The sequence below is a fragment of the Pelophylax lessonae genome (assembly GCF_965119305.1).
Source record: "Pelophylax lessonae genome assembly, chromosome: 3".
Classification (NCBI taxonomy): domain Eukaryota; kingdom Metazoa; phylum Chordata; class Amphibia; order Anura; family Ranidae; genus Pelophylax; species Pelophylax lessonae.
In genome coordinates, this window is record NC_138770.1 from 117,033,953 (window position 1) to 117,060,392 (window position 26,440).

At 49.0% G+C, this 26,440-nt stretch overlaps 1 protein-coding gene across 2 annotated transcripts in view; it reads left to right on the top strand.

Annotated features, from left to right (window-relative positions):
* Positions 1 to 427: 427 nt before the first annotated feature.
* The window catches only part of ITSN2 (intersectin 2), a 392,176-nt gene continuing 366,163 nt past the window's right edge, over positions 428 to 26,440 (top strand). For both annotated transcript variants that reach the window (XM_082251747.1, XM_082251748.1), the window contains exon 1: positions 428 to 461. The gene's annotated coding sequence lies outside the window, so the exon portion shown is untranslated. The remainder of the gene's footprint in view (positions 462 to 26,440) is intronic.

Consider the following 26,440-nt stretch of genomic DNA (forward strand, 5'->3'; position numbering starts at 1 on the left):
ATTCTAATTTTATGAGATGCACCGTCCTGTGTATGTTGATATTAATATATATTTAATATTAAAATATATAATCAATGTAAATAGTATTTTATATATATATATATATATGTTACAGAGCACAGCTACAGTTGTATTTAAGCCTGCAGCATCCTGTACACAGGTTGAAGTGAGGACGGTATGGGGATGTCTCTGCTTTCTTCCTGCTTCCTCGCTGACCACCTGTCATTCCAGGACTCTGCCCTCCCAGGTCTGTCTGCTGTCACTATTTATCTTTATATCTGCAGATCAACACTGCACCTGCCTGCGCCCGCCCGCTCCGGCTGTCATAGCAGCACCTTGCCATTGGGCTATAGGCGGGTGACGTCAGGTGACGGCTGCGCGTTCGGAGCTGGTTTGTCCTGTGGGGCTCACTGTAGAGGTGTGCGGGGCAGGAAGAGGAGAGACAGCAGCGCTGCTTGGAGGTCTGTGTACTATGGGGGGTATAGTGTGTATATACGGGGCTCTACCACGTGACTGTATGCCAGGCTCTGTCCTCTGTGTATATGGAGAGGTCTCTGTCCCCTGACTGTATATATGGAGAGGTCTCTGTCCCCTGACTGTGTATATATGGAGAGGTCTCTGTCCCCTGACTGTATATATATGGAGAGGTCTCTGTCCCCTGACTGTGTGTATGGAGAGGTCTCTGTCCCCTGACTGTGTATATGGAGAGGTCTCTGTCCCCTGACTGTGTATATATGGAGAGGTCTCTGTCCCCTGACTGTATATATATGGAGAGGTCTCTGTCCCCTGACTGTGTATATATGGAGAGGTCTCTGTCCCCTGACTGTGCGTATATGGAGAGGTCTCTGTCCCCTGACTGTGCGTATGGAGAGGTCTCTGTCCCCTGACTGTGTATATGGAGAGGTCTCTGTCCCCTGACTGTGTGTATGGAGAGGTCTCTGTCCCCTGACTGTATATATGGAGAGGTCTCTGTCCCCTGACTGTGTGTATGGAGAGGTCTCTGTTCCCTGACTGTGTATATATGGAGAGGTCTCTGTCCCCTGACTGTATATATATGGAGAGGTCTCTGTCCCCTGACTGTGTATATATGGAGAGGTCTCTGTCCCCTGACTGTGTGTATATGGAGAGGTCTCTGTCCCCTGACTGTGTATATATGGAGAGGTCTCTGTCCCCTGACTGTGTATATATGGAGAGGTCTCTGTCCCCTGACTGTGTGTATATGGAGAGGTCTCTGTCCCCTGACTGTGTATATATGGAGAGGTCTCTGTCCCCTGACTGTGTGTATATGGAGAGGTCTCTGTCCCCTGGCTGTGTATATATGGAGAGGTCTCTGTCCCCTGGCTGTGTATATATGGAGAGGTCTCTGTCCCCTGACTGTGTGTATATGGAGAGGTCTCTGTCCCCTGACTGTGTGTATATGGAGAGGTCTCTGTCCCCTGACTGTGTGTATATGGAGAGGTCTCTGTCCCCTGGCTGTGTATATATGGAGAGGTCTCTGTCCCCTGGCTGTGTATATATGGAGAGGTCTCTGTCCCCTGACTGTGTATATATGGAGAGGTCTCTGTCCCCTGACTGTGTATATATGGAGAGGTCTCTGTCCCCTGACTGTGTGTATATGGAGAGGTCTCTGTCCCCTGACTGTGTATATATGGAGAGGTCTCTGTCCCCTGACTGTGTGTATGGAGAGGTCTCTGTCCCCTGACTGTGTATATATGGAGAGGTCTCTGTCCCCTGACTGTGTGTATGGAGAGGTCTCTGTCCCCTGACTGTGTATATGGAGAGGTCTCTGTCCCCTGACTGTGTATATATGGAGAGGTCTCTGTCCCCTGACTGTATATATATGGAGAGGTCTCTGTCCCCTGACTGTGTATATATGGAGAGGTCTCTGTCCCCTGACTGTGCGTATATGGAGAGGTCTCTGTCCCCTGACTGTGCGTATGGAGAGGTCTCTGTCCCCTGACTGTGTATATGGAGAGGTCTCTGTCCCCTGACTGTGTGTATGGAGAGGTCTCTGTCCCCTGACTGTATATATGGAGAGGTCTCTGTCCCCTGACTGTGTGTATGGAGAGGTCTCTGTTCCCTGACTGTGTATATATGGAGAGGTCTCTGTCCCCTGACTGTATATATATGGAGAGGTCTCTGTCCCCTGACTGTGTGTATGGAGAGGTCTCTGTCCCCTGACTGTGTATATGGAGAGGTCTCTGTCCCCTGACTGTGTATATATGGAGAGGTCTCTGTCCCCTGACTGTATATATATGGAGAGGTCTCTGTCCCCTGACTGTGCGTATGGAGAGGTCTCTGTCCCCTGACTGTGCGTATGGAGAGGTCTCTGTCCCCTGACTGTGTATATGGAGAGGTCTCTGTCCCCTGACTGTGTGTATGGAGAGGTCTCTGTCCCCTGACTGTATATATGGAGAGGTCTCTGTCCCCTGACTGTGTGTATGGAGAGGTCTCTGTCCCCTGACTGTGTATATATGGAGAGGTCTCTGTCCCCTGACTGTGTGTATGGAGAGGTCTCTGTCCCCTGACTGTGTATATATGGAGAGGTCTCTGTCCCCTGACTGTGTATATATGGAGAGGTCTCTGTCCCCTGACTGTGTATATATGGAGAGGTCTCTGTCCCCTGACTGTGTGTATGGAGAGGTCTCTGTCCCCTGACTGTGTATATATGGAGAGGTCTCTGCTCCCTGACTGTGTGTATGGAGAGGTCTCTGTCCCCTGACTGTGTGTATGGAGAGGTCTCTGTCCCCTGACTGTGTATATATGGAGAGGTCTCTGTCCCCTGACTGTGTATATATGGAGAGGTCTCTGTCCCCTGACTGTGTATATATGGAGAGGTCTCTGTCCCCTGACTGTGTATATATGGAGAGGTCTCTGTCCCCTGACTGTGTATATATGGAGAGGTCTCTGTCCCCTGACTGTGTATATATGGAGAGGTCTCTGCTCCCTGACTGTGTGTATGGAGAGGTCTCTGTCCCCTGACTGTGTATATATGGAGAGGTCTCTGTCCCCTGACTGTGTGTATGGAGAGGTCTCTGTCCCCTGACTGTGTATATATGGAGAGGTCTCTGTCCCCTGACTGTGTATATATGGAGAGGTCTCTGTCCCCTGACTGTGTATATATGGAGAGGTCTCTGTCCCCTGACTGTGTATATATGGAGAGGTCTCTGTCCCCTGACTGTGTATATATGGAGAGGTCTCTGTCCCCTGACTGTGTATATATGGAGAGGTCTCTGTCCCCTGACTGTGTATATATGGAGAGGTCTCTGTCCCCTGACTGTGTGTGTGGAGAGGTCTCTGTCCTCTGACTGTGTGTATGGAGAGGTCTCTGTCCCCTGACTGTGTATATATGGAGAGGTCTCTGTCCCCTGACTGTGTATATATGGAGAGGTCTCTGTCCCCTGACTGTGTATATATGGAGAGGTCTCTGTCCCCTGACTGTGTGTGTGGAGAGGTCTCTGTCCCCTGACTGTGTATATATGGAGAGGTCTCTGTCCCCTGACTGTATATATGGAGAGGTCTCTGTCCCCTGACTGTGTATATATGGAGAGGTCTCTGTCCCCTGACTGTATATATATGGAGAGGTCTCTGTCCCCTGACTGTGTGTATGGAGAGGTCTCTGTCCCCTGACTGTGTATATGGAGAGGTCTCTGTCCCCTGACTGTGTATATATGGAGAGGTCTCTGTCCCCTGACTGTGTATATATGGAGAGGTCTCTGTCCCCTGACTGTGCGTATATGGAGAGGTCTCTGTCCCCTGACTGTGCGTATGGAGAGGTCTCTGTCCCCTGACTGTGTATATGGAGAGGTCTCTGTCCCCTGACTGTGTGTATGGAGAGGTCTCTGTCCCCTGACTGTATATATGGAGAGGTCTCTGTCCCCTGACTGTGTGTATGGAGAGGTCTCTGTTCCCTGACTGTGTATATATGGAGAGGTCTCTGTCCCCTGACTGTATATATATGGAGAGGTCTCTGTCCCCTGACTGTGTGTATGGAGAGGTCTCTGTCCCCTGACTGTGTATATGGAGAGGTCTCTGTCCCCTGACTGTGTATATATGGAGAGGTCTCTGTCCCCTGACTGTATATATATGGAGAGGTCTCTGTCCCCTGACTGTGCGTATGGAGAGGTCTCTGTCCCCTGACTGTGCGTATGGAGAGGTCTCTGTCCCCTGACTGTGTATATGGAGAGGTCTCTGTCCCCTGACTGTGTGTATGGAGAGGTCTCTGTCCCCTGACTGTATATATGGAGAGGTCTCTGTCCCCTGACTGTGTGTATGGAGAGGTCTCTGTCCCCTGACTGTGTATATATGGAGAGGTCTCTGTCCCCTGACTGTGTGTATGGAGAGGTCTCTGTCCCCTGACTGTGTATATATGGAGAGGTCTCTGTCCCCTGACTGTGTATATATGGAGAGGTCTCTGTCCCCTGACTGTGTATATATGGAGAGGTCTCTGTCCCCTGACTGTGTGTATGGAGAGGTCTCTGTCCCCTGACTGTGTATATATGGAGAGGTCTCTGCTCCCTGACTGTGTGTATGGAGAGGTCTCTGTCCCCTGACTGTGTGTATGGAGAGGTCTCTGTCCCCTGACTGTGTATATATGGAGAGGTCTCTGTCCCCTGACTGTGTATATATGGAGAGGTCTCTGTCCCCTGACTGTGTATATATGGAGAGGTCTCTGTCCCCTGACTGTGTATATATGGAGAGGTCTCTGTCCCCTGACTGTGTATATATGGAGAGGTCTCTGTCCCCTGACTGTGTATATATGGAGAGGTCTCTGCTCCCTGACTGTGTGTATGGAGAGGTCTCTGTCCCCTGACTGTGTATATATGGAGAGGTCTCTGTCCCCTGACTGTGTGTATGGAGAGGTCTCTGTCCCCTGACTGTGTATATATGGAGAGGTCTCTGTCCCCTGACTGTGTATATATGGAGAGGTCTCTGTCCCCTGACTGTGTATATATGGAGAGGTCTCTGTCCCCTGACTGTGTATATATGGAGAGGTCTCTGTCCCCTGACTGTGTATATATGGAGAGGTCTCTGTCCCCTGACTGTATATATATGGAGAGGTCTCTGTCCCCTGACTGTGTATATATGGAGAGGTCTCTGTCCCCTGACTGTGTATATATGGAGAGGTCTCTGTCCCCTGACTGTGTATATATGGAGAGGTCTCTGTCCCCTGACTGTGTATATATGGAGAGGTCTCTGTCCCCTGACTGTGTATATATGGAGAGGTCTCTGTCCCCTGACTGTGTATATATGGAGAGGTCTCTGTCCCCTGACTGTGTATATATGGAGAGGTCTCTGTCCCCTGACTGTGTATATATGGAGAGGTCTCTGTCCCCTGACTGTGTATATATGGAGAGGTCTCTGTCCCCTGACTGTGTATATATGGAGAGGTCTCTGTCCCCTGACTGTGTATATATGGAGAGGTCTCTGTCCCCTGACTGTGTGTGTGGAGAGGTCTCTGTCCTCTGACTGTGTGTATGGAGAGGTCTCTGTCCCCTGACTGTGTGTATGGAGAGGTCTCTGTCCCCTGACTGTGTGTATGGAGAAGTCTCTGTCCCCCGACTGTGTGTATGGAGAGGTCTCTGTCCCCTGACTGTGTGTGTGGAGAGGTCTCTGTCCTCTGACTGTGTGTATGGAGAGGTCTCTGTCCCCTGACTGTGTATGGAGAGGTCTCTGTCCCCTGACTGTGTATGGAGAGGTCTCTGTCCCCTGACTGTGTGTATAGAGAGGTCTCTGTCCCCTGACTGTGTGTATGGAGAGGTCTCTGTCCCCTGACTGTGTGTATGGAGAAGTCTCTGTCCCCCGACTGTGTGTATGGAGAGGTCTCTGTCCCCTGACTGTGTGTGTGGAGAGGTCTCTGTCCTCTGACTGTGTGTGTGGAGAGGTCTCTGTCCTCTGACTGTGTGTATGGAGAGGTCTCTGTCCCCTGACTGTATATATGGAGAGGTCTCTGTCCCCTGACTGTGTGTATGGAGAGGTCTCTGTCCCCTGACTGTGTATATATGGAGAGGTCTCTGTCCCCTGACTGTGTGTATGGAGAGGTCTCTGTCCCCTGACTGTGTATATATGGAGAGGTCTCTGTCCCCTGACTGTGTATATATGGAGAGGTCTCTGTCCCCTGACTGTGTATATATGGAGAGGTCTCTGTCCCCTGACTGTGTATATATGGAGAGGTCTCTGTCCCCTGACTGTGTATATATGGAGAGGTCTCTGTCCCCTGACTGTGTATATATGGAGAGGTCTCTGCTCCCTGACTGTGTGTATGGAGAGGTCTCTGTCCCCTGACTGTGTATATATGGAGAGGTCTCTGTCCCCTGACTGTGTGTATGGAGAGGTCTCTGTCCCCTGACTGTGTATATATGGAGAGGTCTCTGTCCCCTGACTGTGTATATATGGAGAGTTCTCTGTCCCCTGACTGTGTATATATGGAGAGGTCTCTGTCCCCTGACTGTGTATATATGGAGAGGTCTCTGTCCCCTGACTGTGTATATATGGAGAGGTCTCTGTCCCCTGACTGTGTATATATGGAGAGGTCTCTGTCCCCTGACTGTGTATATATGGAGAGGTCTCTGTCCCCTGACTGTGTATATATGGAGAGGTCTCTGTCCCCTGACTGTGTATATATGGAGAGGTCTCTGTCCCCTGACTGTGTGTATGGAGAGGTCTCTGTCCCCTGACTGTGTATATATGGAGAGGTCTCTGTCCCCTGACTGTGTATATGGAGAGGTCTCTGTCCTCTGACTGTGTATATGGAGAGGTCTCTGTCCCCTGACTGTGTATATATGGAGAGGTCTCTGCTCCCTGACTGTGTGTATGGAGAGGTCTCTGTCCCCTGACTGTGTGTATGGAGAGGTCTCTGTCCCCTGACTGTGTATATATGGAGAGGTCTCTGTCCCCTGACTGTGTATATATGGAGAGGTCTCTGTCCCCTGACTGTGTATATATGGAGAGGTCTCTGCTCCCTGACTGTGTATATATGGAGAGGTCTCTGTCCCCTGACTGTGTATATATGGAGAGGTCTCTGCTCCCTGACTGTGTGTATGGAGAGGTCTCTGTCCCCTGACTGTGTATATATGGAGAGGTCTCTGTCCCCTGACTGTGTGTATGGAGAGGTCTCTGTCCCCTGACTGTGTATATATGGAGAGGTCTCTGTCCCCTGACTGTGTATATATGGAGAGGTCTCTGTCCCCTGACTGTGTATATATGGAGAGGTCTCTGTCCCCTGACTGTGTATATATGGAGAGGTCTCTGTCCCCTGACTGTGTATATATGGAGAGGTCTCTGTCCCCTGACTGTATATATATGGAGAGGTCTCTGTCCCCTGACTGTGTATATATGGAGAGGTCTCTGTCCCCTGACTGTGTATATATGGAGAGGTCTCTGTCCCCTGACTGTGTATATATGGAGAGGTCTCTGTCCCCTGACTGTGTATATATGGAGAGTTCTCTGTCCCCTGACTGTGTATATATGGAGAGGTCTCTGTCCCCTGACTGTGTATATATGGAGAGGTCTCTGTCCCCTGACTGTGTATATATGGAGAGGTCTCTGTCCCCTGACTGTGTATATATGGAGAGGTCTCTGTCCCCTGACTGTGTATATATGGAGAGGTCTCTGTCCCCTGACTGTGTATATATGGAGAGGTCTCTGTCCCCTGACTGTGTATATATGGAGAGGTCTCTGTCCCCTGACTGTGTGTATGGAGAGGTCTCTGTCCCCTGACTGTGTATATATGGAGAGGTCTCTGTCCCCTGACTGTGTATATGGAGAGGTCTCTGTCCTCTGACTGTGTATATGGAGAGGTCTCTGTCCCCTGACTGTGTGTATGGAGAGGTCTCTGTCCCCTGACTGTGTGTATGGAGAGGTCTCTGTCCCCTGACTGTGTGTATGGAGAGGTCTCTGTCCCCTGACTGTGTATGGAGAGGTCTCTGTCCCCTGACTGTGTGTATGGAGAGGTCTCTGTCCCCTGACTGTGTATGGAGAGGTCTCTGTCCCCTGACTGTGTGTATAGAGAGGTCTCTGTCCCCTGACTGTGTATGGAGAGGTCTCTGTCCCCTGACTGTGTATGGAGAGGTCTCTGTCCCCTGACTGTGTGTATAGAGAGGTCTCTGTCCCCTGACTGTGTGTATGGAGAGGTCTCTGTCCCCTGACTGTGTGTATGGAGAAGTCTCTGTCCCCCGACTGTGTGTATGGAGAGGTCTCTGTCCCCTGACTGTGTGTGTGGAGAGGTCTCTGTCCTCTGACTGTGTGTATGGAGAGGTCTCTGTCCCCTGACTGTGTGTATGGAGAGGTCTCTGTCCCCTGACTGTGTGTATGGAGAGGTCTCTGTCCCCTGACTGTGTGTATGGAGAGGTCTCTGTCCCCTGACTGTGTATATATGGAGAGGTCTCTGTCCTTTGACTGTGTGTGTGGAGAGGTCTCTGCCCCCTAAAATGAAAACACCAACAGGATTTTACTTGGTGCCATCAGAGGACGTTACACTAGGTTAAAATCGCAATTTTTTTACAGAAGTGATAACATTACAAAAAAAAATGTTATTTTCACTTTTTTAACATGTTAGCATTACAAATAAAATGATAAATCCATCTATAAGGCTGTATTATACACTTGCACCATAGAGATGTCAGTCCATTGAGGCTCAAACTCGGCATGGTTTGTGGTGCCCCGCTTCTTAAGGAGTAAAACAAGGGAGAAAGGTTCTATAGCCAGAGAAGACAAAACATTTCTACAGAATAATACCAGTAATAGATGTTGTGGAGTATTCAAAAAAGCAGCAGAGTTATTATTGAGGCAGGTGATTGCTAGAGATGGTGGGCAGTCTAGCCCTTACCCCCAGAAGCGGTCCGTAGGCAACCATTACAGAGGCACAAAAGGTACTGGGGATTTTGGTGGACTAAAATATGACTAAAACAATGGAGATGGCTAAAATCCGAATAAAATGACATTATAGTCAAAAGACTTTGATTGTCGAAATTTGTCAAAATGAACACACTGTTGGTTTCTATGTAGAGCTACACCAGATTTTGTGTTCTCCAAATCAACCCCTATGTGCCCATAACTCTAGAGGCAGAAAAAAAATCGTCACTTGTGCGTTCAGGAGAGGAGCTTTTGAGCATAAAAAAAAAAAAACTTTATTCACCTAAAGGTGCGTTATTGCTAAGCGTTTTTAGTGCTTGAGTGTTTTTCATTTTAAAGGTCAGAATAAATGAATAATGTAACCAATGAAATAAAACACTGCCCAAGCGCTTTACACCCCTAAATGTGCTTGAAAAAACTCGGCATAGGGGTGTTTTTTCAGCTGATTTTCTCCTGCCAGGATGAAAGTGTTGAGAAGAGCCTCAGTATGCTTGAGGCCTTAAGCCCCGTACACACGATAAGAAAATCTGTAGGGGAAATTCGTCCGACGACCGATCTGCCGATTTTCGGATTGTTAGTATGGTGCTTTCGACAGCCGACTCCGACTTTTCGGCTGACAAAATCCTGATGTGCAGGCTATAAAATTTTTGTCGTCTGTAATACAACGTCCGATTTTCGTCTCATTAGTAGAGATTTTGACTGAAAAAAATCTTATGAGCAAGACTAGGCATGCTCAGAGATGAAAGAACACATAGAAAGCAATCCAACACATGACATCACTTCTGAAGTATAATTCTGTCGTACGGGAAAATTCGTATGAAAATAACCTCTTCACTTTCCACATCAGACTAGCATGCCACAAAAAACAGACGACAGATCGTTCGATAATCTGATCGTGTGTACGGGGCTTTAATCTAGCTGAGATTCTGGAAAGTGTCTTTATATATCAGAGATACAGGTGCGTCTTAAAAAAAAAAAAAAAAAAAAAAAAAAAAAAAAAGAATATCATAAAGTGAATTTATTTCAGTAATTCAATTCAAAAAGTGAAACTCCTATAATTTGTATATAGACTCATTACACACAGAGTGATATATTTCCAGCATTTCTTTCTTTATTTTGATGATTCTTGGCTTACGGCTAGTAAAAAAACAAAATTCCGTATCTCAGAAAATGTGAATGTTACATAAGGCCATTTAAAAAAAAAAAAGTAATTTTAAATACAGAAATATTTTGTCTTACTGAAAAGTATGTCCATGTACAGTTTAGTATTTACTCAATACTTGGTTGAGGCTTCTTTTGCATAAATTGCGGCATGTCATGGAGGTGATCAGCCTGTGGCACTGCTGAGGTGTTACGGAAGCCTCGGTTGCTTTGATAGTGGCCTTCAGCTCATCTGCATTGTTGGGTCTGGTGTCTCATCTTCCTCTTGACAATACCCCACTGATTCTCTATGGGGTTTAGGACAGGAGAGTTTGCTGGCCAATCAAGCACAGTGATACAATGATAAATAAACCAGGTATTGGTAGATTTGGCAGCGTGGGGAGGTGCCAAGTCCTGCTGAAAAATGAAATCGGCATCTCCATAAAGCTGATCAGCAGAGGGAAGCATGAAGTGCTCTAGAATTTCCTGGTAGAGGGCTGCACTGACTTTGAACTTGATAAAACACAGTGGACCAACACCAGCAGATGACATGGCTCCCCAAATCATCACTGACTGGACCTCATGCAACTTGGATTCTGTGCCTCTCCACTCTTCCTCCAGACTCTGGGACCTTTGTTTCCAAATTAAGTGCAAAATTCACTTTCATCCAAAGAGGTCTTTGGACCTCTGAGCAACAGTCCAGTCGGTTTTCTCTTTAGCCCAGGTAAGACGCTTCTGACGTTGTCTCTTGTTCAGGAGTTGCTCAACACAAGGAATGTGACAGTTGTAGCCCATTTCGTAGATAAGTCTGTGTGTGATGGTTCTTGAAGCACTGACACCAGCCTTAACCCACGCCTTGTGAATCTCCCCCAAATTTTTAAATGGCCTTTGCCTCACAATCCTCTCAAGGCTGCGGTTATCCCTGTTGTTTATACACCTTTTTCTACCACACTTTTGCCTTCCTCTCAACTTTCCACTCCCTGAACAGCCAGCTTCTTCAACAAAGACCATTTGTGACTTACCCTCCTTCTGGAGGGTCTCAATGACTGTCTTCTGGACAACTGTCAAGTCATCAGTCTCCCGATGATTGTGTAGCCTACTGAGACCATTTAACCACTTGCCGAACTGGCCATAGCCGAATGATTGCTACAGTGCAGTCTGTTTATTCTGGGAGGTCTTACAATGATGTCCTCCCAGAATCGCGCTCCTGCGTGGCCCCTGGAGTGCGCACACAGAGCTGTCCGTGGTTGCTGGGTCCCGGGGACCCGGCACATCACGGATCGTGGTAAAGGGCCAATGACAGCAGCCCTTTACCACGTGATCGCTCTGTCCAATGATGGAGCGATCACTTGTCAACAAACCGGCGCATATCCAGTTAATTTCTCTCTTCTCCTCGCACACTGTACAGTGTGCGAGGAGAAAAACTGCAGCTGCAGCCATCCTCCGCCTCCTCAAAACCTAAATTATGCTCATCCGTGCCACATCAGTGCTCATCCGTGCCACATCGGTGCTCATCGTGCCGCGGCAGTGCTCATTAATGCCACATTAGTGCTCAAACATGCCACGCCAGTGCTCATCAGTACTACATTGCTCATTCATGCCACGTCAATGCCACATCAGTGCCTCTACAGTGCTTATCAGTGCCCTACAGTGCCTCACAAAATTGTAATGGGAAGTCCAGGAAATGACAGTGCTCCCTGAATGTTGGGCCTCTGTATGTGGTCAGGCTGTGGAAAAGTGTCACATGTGGTGTCGTCATACTCGGGAGTAGCAGAATGTATTTTGGGGTGTAGTTGCAAGTATGCCTATACAGTGTGTGAGAAATAACTTAGTAATATGACCATTTTGTGAAAAAAAAAAAAAATAATAATAATTCTTCATTTTGCAAAGAATAGTGGAAAGAAATTACAGCTTCAAAAAACTTACCATGCCTCTTACTAAATACCTTGAAATGTCTGCTTTCCAAAATTGGATAATTTGGGGGGTATTTGTACTGTCTTGGCTTGTTAGGGTCTCAAGAAATTAGACAGGCCATCAGTACATCAGGTGTGAGCAATTTTCAATGATTGGCACCATAGCTTGTAGAGTCTATAACCTTCACAAAGACCGAAAAATGTATACTTATTTGGGTTATTTTTACTAAAGATATGTAGCAGTATAAATTGGCCAAAATTTATGAAGAAAAATTACTAAATTAGCAAAACTTTAAAACCGAAACTAAGAAAAATGCATTTTTTTTTACAAAATTTTCAGGTCTGTTTTAATTCATAGCGCAAAAAAGAAAAAACCTAATTATGATTAAATACCACCAATACAAAGATCTGTTTGTGTGAAAAAAAGGGCAAAATTTCATATGGGCACAGTGTTGAATAACTGAGTAATTGTCATTCAAAATGTGAGAGCACTGAAAATTGGTCTGGTTGGGAAGGGGGTTGAAGTGCCCAGTGGGTAAGTGGTTAAAGGCTCAGTTAGAGTGTGACACCATGAGTCTTCAATATTGAACTTTTTCACAATATTCTAATTTTCTGAGATACTGAATTTTGGGTTCTCACTAATCCCTTATGATCAAAATGAAAAACAAATGTTTAAAATCAATCACTCTGTGTGTAATTTACTATTATATGGGGTAGGAGAAGAAAAGCAGCGCCACCTCAGTGTAGATTAAAAGGTTATTTATTACATAAAAACAACGTAGTAACTCGCACAGAGGATTCACATACAGTATGTTGGACAGACAGCATGGAAATGGACTACAGTCAGGGCCGGACTGGCCTACCGGGATACCGGGATATTTCCCGGTGGGCCGCCGGCCCTGGGGCCGCTTTAAAATTGTGGCCGCTTTAAGACGCGGCCGCTATTGTGGCCGCTTTAAGACGCGGCCGCTATTGTGGCCGCTTTAAGACGCGGCCGCTATTGTGGCCGCTTTAAGACGCGGCCGCTATTGGGACCGCCCCGCGGCCACGCTGTGATAGCTGCTGCTTCCCTGGTGAAGTCCGTACTATGTCAGCCGCTATGAGCGGCATGACGTCAGAGCGGCTGCGCGGCGCCGGCCGGCGGTGGATCATGTGACTGAGTCTGTCAGCAAGACGGACGGTCACGGTGACAGCGCCGAGGGACCCACTACACGGACGCCAGCCCAGCAGCCCAGCACCCGGGGAATCGAGTCCGACCGTCTGACCAAGTTAGTACTAAAAAATCAGCAGACTGCAGTGCAATTATTGATCCCATTCTCCGACCTCCACCAGACCACCACAGATCTTCTCCCTAATAGGATGGGGGGGAAGCAGTGGCGGTGGGGAGGATGGCACCCCCCATCACCACTGCCACCAATCTCCCCTCACCACCACCACTGCCGCCGATTCCCACCCCCCTCACCACCACTGCCAAGGATTCCCACCCCCCTCACCACCACTGCCACCGATTCCCACCCCCCTCACCACCACCACCACTGCCACCGATTCCCACCCCCCTCATCACCACTGCCACCGATTCCCACCCCCCTCATCACCACTGCCACCGATTCCCACCCCCCTCATCACCACTGCCACCTATTCCCACCCCCCTCACCACCACTGCCACCGATTCCCACCCCCCTCACCACCACTGCCACCGATTCCCACCCCCCTCACCACCACTGCCACCGATTCCCACCCCCCTCACCACCACCGCCACTGCCACCGATTCCCACCCCCCTCACCACCACCACCACTGCCACCGATTCCCACCCCCCTCATCACCACTGCCACCTATTCCCACCCCCCTCACTGCCACCGATTCCCACCCCCCTCACCACCACTGCCACCGATTCCCACCCCCCTCACCACCACCACCACTGCCACCGATTCCCACCCCCCTCACCACCACCACCACTGCCACCGATTCCCACCCCCCTCATCACCACTGCCACCTATTCCCACCCCCCTCACCACCACTGCCACCGATTCCCACCCCCCTCACCACCACTGCCACCGATTCCCACCCCCCTCACCACCACCACCACTGCCACCGATTCCCACCCCCCTCATCACCACTGCCACCTATTCCCACCCCCCTCACCACCACTGCCACCGATTCCCACCCCCCTCACCACCATCACCACTGCCACCGATTCCCACCCCCCTCATCACCACTGCCACCTATTCCCACCCCCCTCACCACCACTGCCACCGATTCCCACCCCCCTCACCACCGCCACCACTAACACCGATTCCCACCCCCCTCATCACCACTGCCACCTATTCCCACCCCCCTCACCACCACTGCCACCGATTCCCACCCCCCTCACCACCGCCACCACTGCCACCGATTCCCACCCCCCTCACCACCACTGCCACCGATTCCCACCCCCCTCACCACCACCACCACTGCCACCGATTCCCACCCCCCTCATCACCACTGCCACCTATTCCCACCCCCCTCACCACCACTGCCACCGATTCCCACCCCCCTCACCACCACTGCCACCGATTCCCACCCCCCTCACCACCACTGCCACCGATTCCCACCCCCCTCACCACCACCACCACTGCCACCGATTCCCACCCCCCTCATCACCACTGCCACCTATTCCCACCCCCTCACCACCACTGCCACCGATTCCCACCCCCCTCACCACCACTGCCACCGATTCCCACCCCCCTCACCACCACCACCACTGCCACCGATTCCCACCCCCCTCATCACCACTGCCACCTATTCCCACCCCCCTCACCACCACTGCCACCGATTCCCACCCCCCTCACCACCACTGCCACCGATTCCCACCCCCCTCATCACCACTGCCACCTATTCCCACCCCCCTCACCACCACTGCCACCGATTCCCACCCCCCTCACCACCGCCACCACTAACACCGATTCCCACCCCCCTCATCACCACTGCCACCTATTCCCACCCCCCTCACCACCACTGCCACCGATTCCCACCCCCCTCACCACCGCCACCACTGCCACCGATTCCCACCCCCCTCACCACCACTGCCACCGATTTCCCCCCCCTCACCACCACTGCCACCTATTCCCACCCCCCTCACCACCACCACCACTGCCACCGATTTCTACCCCCCTCACCACCACTGCCACCTATTCCCACCCCCCTCACCACCACCACCACTGCCACCGATTCCCACCCCCCTCACCACCACGGCCACCTATTCCCACCCCCCTCACCACCACCACCACTGCCACCGATTCCCACCCCCCTCACCCCCACTGCCACCGATTCCCACCCCCCTCACCCCCACTGCCACCGATTCCCATCCCCCTCACCCCCACTGCCACCGATTCCCACCCCCCTCACCACCACTGCCACCTATTCCCACCCCCCTCACCACCACTGCCACCTATTCCCACCCCCCTCACCACCACTGCCACCTATTCCCACCCCCCTCACCACCACTGCCACCGATTCCCACCCCCCTCACCACCACTGCCACCGATTTCCACCCCCCTCACCACCACTGCCACCTATTCCCACCCCCTCACCACCACTGCCACCTATTCCCACCCCCCTCACCACCACTGCCACTGATCCCACCCCCCTCATCACCACCCCCTCATCACCACCACCGCTGCCACTGATCCCACCCCCCTCATCACTACCCCTGCTGCCACCGATCCCAACCCCCTCACCACCACCCCTGATGCCACTGATCCCACCCCCTCACCACCACCGCTCCCACCGATCCCACCACCCCTGCTGCCACTTATCCCATCCCCCTCACCAGCACCACCGCTTCCACTGATTCCACCCCCCTCACCACCACCCCTGCTGCCACTCATCCCACCCCCCTCATCATGTCTGCAACCTCTGACATCTCCTGTACCATGTCTCCACAGCCCCTGACATCTCCTGTACCATGTCTCCACAGCCCCTGACATCTCCTGTACCATATCTCCACAGCCCCTGACATCTCCTGTACCATATCTCCACAGCCCCTGACATCTCCTGTACCATGTCTCCACAGCCCCTGACATCTCCTGTACCATGTCTCCACAGCCCCTGACATCTCCTGTACCATGTCTCCACAGCCCCTGACATCTCCTATACCATGTCCGCACAGCCCCTGACATCTCCTATACCATGTCCGCACAGCCCCTGACATGTCCTGTACCATGTCCGCACAGCCCCTGACATGTCCTGTACCATGTCCGCACAGCCCCTGACATGTCCTGTGCCATGTCCACACAGCCCCTGACATGTCCTGTGCCATGTCCACACAGCCCCTGACATGTCCTGTGCCATGTCCACACAGCCCCTGACATGTCCTGTGCCATGTCCGCACAGCCTATGACATCTCCTTTATCATGTCCGCACTTTTAACACTTTTAACTAGAATTTGCTCTTTTATATATAAAGCCCTATATGCTTTCATATCTATCTTATCTATGTATAATACACTCTTCAAATTTGCTTTAAAATGCATGGTTTTCCCTTTTATGAACAAGGAAATAATGGCGCTATGCTGTTGGGCCGGTATAATAATGCTATGGGGCTGGTATGACATTTTTTCCAGGGCTGAAGTTTATTCCCAGTCCGGCCCTGACTACAGTAGAATAGGTAGAATCTACTATTATATGAGTTTCACTTATTAAATTCCGGAAATAAATTAACTTTTTGATGATCTAATTGTTTGAGATGCACCTGTATATTATTAAAATATAAAATCTATTCTATATATACACACCTATAAGTCAGATCCATCAGCAGGGGTCACAGGTCTAAACCCTGCAGGCCATAGGATAGTTATAGGGGTGTGTAGCCTTACACATGCAATCCTCATTCAGTTGTCATTTTTTTTACCTTGTACAGAAGAGATTGTAACATGTAAATCTTTCTTTTCTAATTTGGTAACTATTTCTGTGCACGTGTCAAACTGTATTTAATCTGAGTGTTATTTTTGCTACGAATGTTATAAAGAGAAGAGTGGCCAAAGCTGACTTCACAGAACCGCTCCAGGTTCCGGAAGGATCCCATGTATATTGTCAGGATAAACCCAGCTGCCTGGTTGACCACTGGCTCTGCCTTTTAGCGAGCGCCCCCCCCCCCCCCCGTCCTCATCCTGGGGCTTCAGTGAGCGCTGGAGAGGCAGTCAAAGATGGTGACTGACAATCAGAGCTCTGAGAAGACTGACAAGGTAGTGATTAGTGGTCATGTGATCGCTCAGTTCTCGGGCTTAGAGCCAGCAGGGGACAGGGCTGTAGCACTAGCATCAAACCAATGCTGCAGTATGAAGAGTGCGATGCTTTTTTGGAACTCTAAAGCTTTAATTCTTACAAACCTGCTGCACATGCGTGTATTGTGTGTGTTGTGTTTTTTTTTTTTTTTTTTTCTGACTATAGAAAGGAATGCAGCCAAAACATTTTAAGGATTGATAAACTACAGTATATTCCATGTTTGTTTTATACCACTTGTGAAGAAGATTGATTACAGCTTTTTTTTTTTTTAACTGTCTGTGTATACCCCCGCCCCCATTTACTTTTATTTCAGTGACTGTTGTAATACTATGTAAAGCCGGCCATAGACGGATGGAAATGTGGTCCGTTAAGCAGAAACCAGCCAAATGTCGATCCATGTATGGGCAGGCTGGTTGTACTTTGTTCGATCTGTAGATTGACTTCAGTACAACCAGTCTGGCTTTTTTTTTTTTTTTTTAAATCTTTCAATCACTGTCGACAGCTATATCCTCAAGCAGTGATCATTGTATTCTGAGGGCTGTCAGAACACAGTAGCGCTGCAGAAGGGATTCCTCCATTAACACTGGATGTGTTGAGGGGGGAATCAAGTTTTTTTCTTTCAACCCACGGTTGAAGGAAAAAAAAAATGCACAATGTATGGCCTGATAGAGAGAGGTATATTGTGTGTAATTAAAAAAAAAAAAAAAATATATATATATTATGTTTGGTGACCATTATACTTCCCAATAACCAGAGGGAAACCTGTTAAATGGTCTGACCCCTTTCTCATTCTATTCACGAAGAAAAGAAAGTTTGCCTGGGGTTCTGGTGCTTTTGTTTCAGCATTTGACTCAAACAAAAATTATCCCATAAGCACTGTTTTTCACCAGTACAGCTTTGAAATCACACTACTTAAGTGCGATTTCAAAGGCACAGATCCGTGCGACTTGCACCTCCAAATTTCATTGGGGCAAAGTGATATTAAAGTCTTGGGGGGGGGGGGGTTTGTTTAAAAATAACAAACATGTTATACTTACCTGCTCTGTGTAATGGTTTTGAATTGAGCAGCCCAGATCCTCCTCTTCTCAGGTCCCTTGCTGTTGCTCCTCCCTCCTATCGAGTGCCCCCACAGCAAGCAGCTTGCTAAGGGGCACCCGTACCAAGCTGCTGCTCTGTGTCCCCATTCAGACACAGTGCAGCGCCTCGTACCTGCCCCTTCTTTCCTCATTGGCTCACTGACTTGGACAGCAGCGGAAGCCAATGTTGTGGCCTTCATAAGACCTGGGTACCCCCATAATAACCTATATAAATCATACAATGATCAGCCAGTACTGCCAGGCCACATGACTGTGCATGTCATTATTTTGTGAATGTTTGTTATTGTACCCTGACTGGGTAATGCAGAAGTTCCCTCAAGTGTAATTTACTTGTAAAGAATATCTTGATCTGGACTTATAGGGTGTGTGCTTTTGCCCGATAGGCCGCAAAGCACGTCAGACCTGTGGATGACACGCAGATGTAGTACCAGCAAGACCTGTTTGTAAGAATGAGTGTACCTGAGTGATTAAAATACATTTAACTCTTGCCAGCAGCTCTGAAATCCTGATTTCTTTACAGCACTTGGCTTTTGTCAAGTGTCAGACATGCATGAAAAAAATTGCTAAAGCTGCAATATTTTCAGGTGGTGGGAAGCGTTCCCTTCTGAGGATTTCTTCTTTGCCAGAACTTCGTATGCAGAGGGCCAACTTGTCTGGATGTGTCCACAGAGGACTTTATCAGGACATTAACCTCTTCCATACAGAGCAGTTAGACCCCCCTTCCTGCCCAGACCAATTTTCAGCTTTCAGCACTCTCACACTTTGAATGACAATTGCTCAGTCATGCTACACTGTAACCAAACAAAATTTTTATCATTTTTTTCACACAAATAGAGCTTTCTTTTGGTGGTATTTGATCACAACTGGGGGTTTTTTTTTTTCGTGATATAAGCAAAAAAATAGCAAAAATTTTGCAAAAAAACTTTTTTTTAGTTTCTATTATAAAATTTTGCAAAAAATTAATTTTTCTTCATACATTTGGGCCAAAATTTATACTGCTACATATCTCTGGTAAAATTAACCCAAATTAGTGTATATTATTTAGTCTGTGTGAAAGTTATTGAGTCTAGAAGCTATGGTACCAATTACTGAAAATTGATCACACCAGATGTACTGATGGCCTATCTCCTTTCTTGAGGCCCTGAAATGTCAGGACAGTACAAATACCCCCCAAATGACCCCTTTTTGTAAAGTAGACAGTCCAAGGTATTTAGTAAGAGGCATGGTGAGTTTTTTGAAGTTATAATTTTTTCCCACAATTCTTGGGAAAATGAAGAAAACATTTTTTTTTTCTTTTTTTTTTTTCCCAAAACGTTGTCCATTTATAAGCTATTTCTAACACATAGCATGTACACAGCAAAAATGACACCCCAAAATTCATTCTGATACTCCTGAGTATGGTGATACCACATGTGTGAGACTTTTACACAGCCTGGCCACAAAAAGAGACTCCACGTCCAAGTAGCACCATAAGGCGTTTTAGGAGCATAAATACACATAAAACTTTCTTACTACCTATCACATTTTTCAAGGCCCTAGAGCACCAATACAATGGAAAAGTCCACAAAATGACCCCATTTTGGAAAGCAAACACTCCAAAGTATATTCTATGAGGTATTATGGGTCCTTTGAACATGTCATTTTTTTTCCACAAGTTTTTGGAAAATATGGGAAAAAAATAAAAACTTTTTTTTTTACACAAAGTTGTAAATTTATAGAATATTCCTAACACATAGCATGTACATAGCAAAAATGACACCCCAAAATACATTCTGCCACTCCTCCTGAGTATGGCAATACCACATGTGTGAGACTTTTTCACAGCCTAGCCATATAGAGGGGCCTAAACATCCAAGGAGCATCATCATGCATCCTAGCCACTTGCCTAGGCCTATTTTTGACATTTGGTAGAGTAGAGTAGAGTAGAGTCAGAGTACCCGATGGGCTGGTGACAGGTACTCGGGTACTTTGATGGGCTAGTGACAGGTGCTCTTTATTGGGGGGGGGGGGGGCAATCAGTGTGTTTAGGGTGCACTGTACTTGGTAACTAGCTGTTACCACAATCTCCTCCTCACACAGGATCAGTGTGTGAGGAGGAGAACACGGTGACAGCAAGTTACCGTGTTCTCTGATGACATTTGTGACCGGCTGTGATTGGACACAGCCGGTCACGTGGTAAAGAGCCAATTTCATTGGCTCTTTACCTAGATCGGGGATCGACTCTGTCCGAGGGACGAGCCTCGTCCTCGATCGCCGCGCTGCGCGCCCCTGGGGGCGCGCATTAAGGAAGGAACGAGCGGCTCGCGCTGGAGCCGCTCATGTGATTGGCTGTGATTGACACAGTCGATCACGTGGTAAACAGCCAATTTCATTGGCTGTTTACCTTGATCGGGGTTGGGCTCAGTCCGAGGGACGAGCCTCACCCCCGATCGCCGCGCTGCGCGCCCCCGGGGGCGCGCAGTAGCGGGGAGATCCGGGCGCCGTCATATGACGTCCGCCCGGATCGAGAAAGGATTTGTGCCGACGTCATTTGACATGACGCGGTACGGAAGGGGTTAAAGAATAATATGGGGTTAGGGACCCCTTGAGGATCCCAGGTTTAAAGAGTATCTAAACTCAAACAAAAACGTAATATGTTGCAGCTCACCAGTTTTTAGATGTGGTATTAGGCCCCGTTCACATACAAGCGACGCTACTTCGAGGTTGCGGTGCGAGCAGCGCTGCGACCTCGGAGCGGCCGCCACGGACTTCATAACATTTGAAGTCTATGGCGGTCGCCTCCTGGTCGCCCCAAAGAAGCTCCGGACCCTTTTTCTAAGTCGGAGCTCCTATTAGAACGGGTCCGCAGCTTCCCTATGGGAGGCGACCTACGGCGACCTGTGAGGCGACCAGGTCGCCTCACAGGTCGCCTTAGTGTGAACGGGGACTCAGTATCCGTTTTTCTTTCTGTGTTTCTTTATTTGCACTGGGTGATCCTGCAAATAGCACACTTCTTGCTCCTGGGTGCCTACACTCATTCCTTCACTGTATCTGTAGAGGGAGCCATGATTATTACACAGGCAGAGCTACTAATATGTCTGCTTTTATTAAAGGGAAACTGCAGTCAGAAATGACATTTTTCCTAATAATAGTATGTTAAATATCTTTATCTTTGATATTCATTTTCTGGTTAGCTGCTTGTGTAGCTTAAAAAGTCTGATCTAAGCTGGACAAACAGCTTCTTCCTGTTCTTCACTGACAACGCTCTCTCCCTTTTATCTGAATTTGCTAACCTGTCGTTCACTTCCTGAAAAGGTTGTCGGTCTATCTTAGACAGGCATGCTTAGACCTATCCAGCCCCACCTCCCATTCCGCCTATCATTCACCATGATCTCCTCCTGTCTTCATAGCCTCATTTAGGCCCATTTCACACTTGTGCGACGTGTCCTGCGATTTGGGACTGCAAAGTCGCATGACAAGTCGTACTCCATAATTTTCAATGAGTACCGTTCATATCTGTCCGACTTCAAGTCCCAACGACTTCAAAGTAGTCCCTGCCCTACTTGGAGATGATTTTAATGCGTTTTGAGGTCCAAAGACATAGGCATTGCTTCAAGTCCAGTCAAAAATGAGTCAAAATCACGCAACTTTTAGATCGCAAAAGTGTGAAAGGGGACTTAGGCTAGCAGCTTCTCCAGAAAGAGAGGGGGGCGGGGGGTTGTCACGTGACTGGAGCAATAAATTGGAGAAATAAGGTACAAAGGATTATTTTTGAAAGTTTGGAAGGATACAGATCCATTTCTATTGCTCATTACATGTGAGTAATGAGTTTTAGGCTCAGTTTCCACTATTGCGACTTTGGACGCATGACTAGTCACAGCCCATTCATTTCAATGCCACCCATTTCCATCTATGCCACTTTAAAAATCAGTGACTTTCTAAAGGTACCTGCACTACTTTGATGCAACTTTGATCCAGAGAGTGTAAAGTTGGATCAAAGCTGCACTCAGTCGCACTTTAAATCGCACAACTTAAGAGTCGCACTAGTGGAAACGTAGTCACTAGGCTAGAGTGCTACTTTGGAGTGTGAGTGCAGCTTTGAGCCCACTTTACACTCTCTGAATCAGTCGCATCAAGTCACATCAAAGTAGTGCAGGTACCTTTTCAAAGTCGCATAGATGGGAACGGGTATCATTGGTTAGTCACACTAGTGGAAAAGTAGACTTATGCCCCGTACACACGTGCAGTTTATCTGAAGACTTTTGTCTTCAGATTTACCTTTTCTATGTAGTGCAAGGGCCTGCCGGATTGCATACAAATTGAAAGTGTTTAGGTTTGGCCTCATATTATATGGTTTTGGTAAGTCTGCAGACAAAAGTCTTCAGATAATCTGCACGTGTGTACGGGGCATTAGGCTCCTTTCACACGGTCCGCTGTCCGGTGCGGTCTGTTCTCTGCTCAGTGGGGGATCGATCCGCCGATCCCCGCTGAACAGGTAGGTGACAGCTCTGTCTCCGCTCTGTGTGCGGAGAGGGAGGTGTCAGAGCCCCGCTGCTCTCTATGGGGGAATCGGATGAGAACGAACCGCTTGTCCGCTCTCATCCGATCCCATCCAATCCCCTGGACAGATGGAAAATAGGGTTTCCATCCATCCAGATTTCACGGACAGGATCGGATAGCAGCGGGGTTCAGCAAACATGTCTCTGCTTACATCCGCTGCCCCATAGGGATTCATGGAGGATCTGATCAGATCCGACTAAAAAACTGACAGGCGGATCTGATCGGATCGTTCGTGTGAAAGAGGCCTCAGTGTGGTTGCCTGTACTATGATCATTGTAGACTGTGAGCTGAGACCCCAGAGAACTTCCAGCTACACAACACCGCTTCCTTCTACTATGGTAGTCTTCATTCAAAGCCCAGCACAGCTATACTGTATATTTGTCCCTCCCCCCCCCCCCCCAGCACAGCTATACTGTATATGTCCCCCCCCCCCAGCACAGCTATACTGTATATGTCCCCCCCCCAAAAGCACAGCTATACTGTATATGTCCCCCCCCCCCCAGCACAGCTATACGTACAGTATGTGTGTCCCTCCCCTACCCCCCCAGCACAGCTATACTGTATATGCCCCCCCAGCACAGCTATACTGTATATGCCCCCCCAGCACAGCTATACTGTATATGCCCCCCCAGCACAGCTATACTGTATATGTCCCCCCCCCCCCAAAAGCACAGCTATACTGTATATGTCCCCCCCCCAGCACAGCTATACTGTATGTGTCCCCCCCCCCCCCCAGCACAGCTATACGTACAGTATGTGTGTCCCTCCCCTACCCCCCCTAGCACAGCTATACTGTATATGTGTCCCCCCCCCCAAGCACAGCTATACTGTATATTTGTCCCTCCCCTCCCCCAGCACAGCTATACTGTATATGTCCCCCCCCCCCAGCACAGCTATACTGTATATGCCCCCCCAGCACAGCTATACTGTATATGTCCCCCCCCAAAAGCACAGCTATACTGTATGTGTCCCCCCCAGCACAGCTATACTGTATGTGTCCCCCCCAGCACAGCTATACTGTGTGTCCCCCCCCCCCCCAGCACAGCTATAGGTACGGTATATGTGTGTCCCTCCCCTACCCCCCCTAGCACAGCTATACTGTATATGTGTCCCCCCCCCCCCCCAAGCACAGCTATACGGTATATGTGTGTCCCTCCCGTACCCCCCCACCCCCTAGCACAGCTATACTGTATATGTCCCCCCCCCCCCCAGCACAGCTATACTGTATATGTCCCCCCCAGCACAGCTATACTGTGTGTGTCCCCCCCCCCCCCAGCACAGCTATAGGTACGGTATATGTGTGTCCCTCCCCTACCCCCCCTAGCACAGCTATACTGTATATGTGTCCCCCCCCCCCCCAAGCACAGCTATACGGTATATGTGTGTCCCTCCCGTACCCCCCCACCCCCTAGCACAGCTATACTGTATATGTCCCCCCCCCCCCCAGCACAGCTATACTGTATATGTCCCCCCCAGCACAGCTATACTGTGTGTGTCCCCCCCCCCCCCCAGCACAGCTATACGTACGGTATATGTGTGTCCCTCCCCTACCCCCTCTAGCACAGCTATACTGTATATGTGTCCCCCCCCCCCCAAGCACAGCTATACGGTATATGTGTGTCTCTCCCGTAACCCCCCCCCCCCCACCCCCTAGCACAGCTATACTGTGTATGTGCCCCTCCCAGGTCCTGTGTGAATTATTTCTTTATTTTCTCATGAATTAGGATGTACAATGCATCCTTTATTGATGAGAGAACACTGGGCGGGAACCTATGATCAGCTCCTCCCATTCTGTATACACCCACTGGCTACACAGGTACAGTGCCCCCTCCCTGGAAGTGATGTCACTAGTTTTCAGTAACCACACCCACTTGCTGCTCTTGGACTTGGAAGAGGAATTGAAGTCATGTGACAGCACTGAATACTGCAAAATGAAGGGAGAAAAACTGGGATTTTTTCCTTTTGACACAAGATGCTGAACTCAGCTCACATTGATTGCAAGGGAGAATTTAAGGTATTAGGCTGTACTTCCCCTTTAATTTCCATTACATCGAGGATGCTGAAATGAGTCCATCACCCAAGAAAGATAACATTCATTGTGTTTCTAGGTCAGCTTACAGATAGTGACAAGGACACTGGTTTTCTGATCAACAGAAATGTTCTATTTTTGCTGAAGATCTTGCCAGCCTGAATAAAGAAAATGATTGCAGCCACCACATCTAAAGCTGGTTACACACTGCAGTTTTTTTGTTTTTTTTTACCTGCAGTTCCACCGGTTTCACGAAACAAAAACTGACATCTCTGGTCAGCGACACTGTACTAACCATGCAAGGTTAGTCCATCCACCCCCCCCCCCCCCCTGCTGAGCTGTTGTGTTCTGACAGGAGAGCGCCCCCTTGCCAGAACACTCCGATCAGTGCTCTCTGCCATTGACTCCCGATCAGTGCTCTCAGCCAATCGGCTGCTGGTTTTCCCACATGCATGTCCAACAAAAGCTGGCCAAACGGCCAGCTTATGTCGGACCGACCGACAAACACACGGGCAGAATATCGGCCAGTTTTTTTGAACCAGCAAATGTCTTCCAACATTTTTGCCTGTTTTAGGATTGGTAAGCTGAAATTTATCATTGTCATCTTCCAGGACAGCATATGAAAGATAAAGACTACTCCTGCCAGGACAAGGAATACATCGCCAGGTTAAAGCAGTCCACCTGTCATTGTCCTTGGTTTTTGTGTTTCCTCCATCTGGAGATCAGTGCCTGGCAAGGGCTTTATGGCCCAATGTGGCTGCGGATTGGCCTTATGGCCCAATAGTTAGGGCTGTGGATTGAACTTCTGGCCCAATAGTTAGGGCTGTGGAATGGCCTTATGGCCCAATAGTTAGGGCTGTGGAATGGCCTTATGGCCCAATAGTTGAGGCTGCAGTTTCTTCTTTTTAGGTGGCTATTTTCTGCATTTTAGCAGGAGGACACTAATGGTGTGGGCCTCTTTTCTCACTGGCCTGGAGAGGTAAAACACGTTTAGTATACACTAACCTTTGTAGAGTAAGGGCTCTTTCACACGGGCGATCCGATCAGATCCGTCTGTCAGTTTTTTAGGCGGATCTGATCGGATCCTCCATGCAGCTCTATGGGGCAGCGGATGTCAGCGGAGACACCTCTGCTGACACCCGCTGCCATCCGTATCTGATCCTGTCCGTGAAATCTGGACGGATGGAAACCCTATTTTTCCATCCGTTCAGGGATTGGATCGGATGAGAGCGGACAGGCGGTCCGCTCTCATCCGATCCCCCCCATAGAGAGCAGTGGGAGCTGTGACACCTCCCTCTCCGCACTGCAAGTGGAGACGGAGCTGTCATCCGCCGGCTCAGCGGGGATCGGCGGATTGATCCCCGCTGAGCAGCACGGATCCGCCTAAGGAGGCGGACCGTGTGAAAGAGCCCTTACATGGTTGCAGTGAACACTTTGGAGCAGTTCACAAGATTGCTAGATTGCTCTCTGCTTACATAGTCTGGAAGTTCTAACATTTTTTGAAATGTAATACTTGATTTAGATCTAAATCCATGTGTTGGGTATTACATACAAAAAAAGGCTTCTAATAATATTTTAGATATATTTATTTGAAAGCAGCTGTTGTG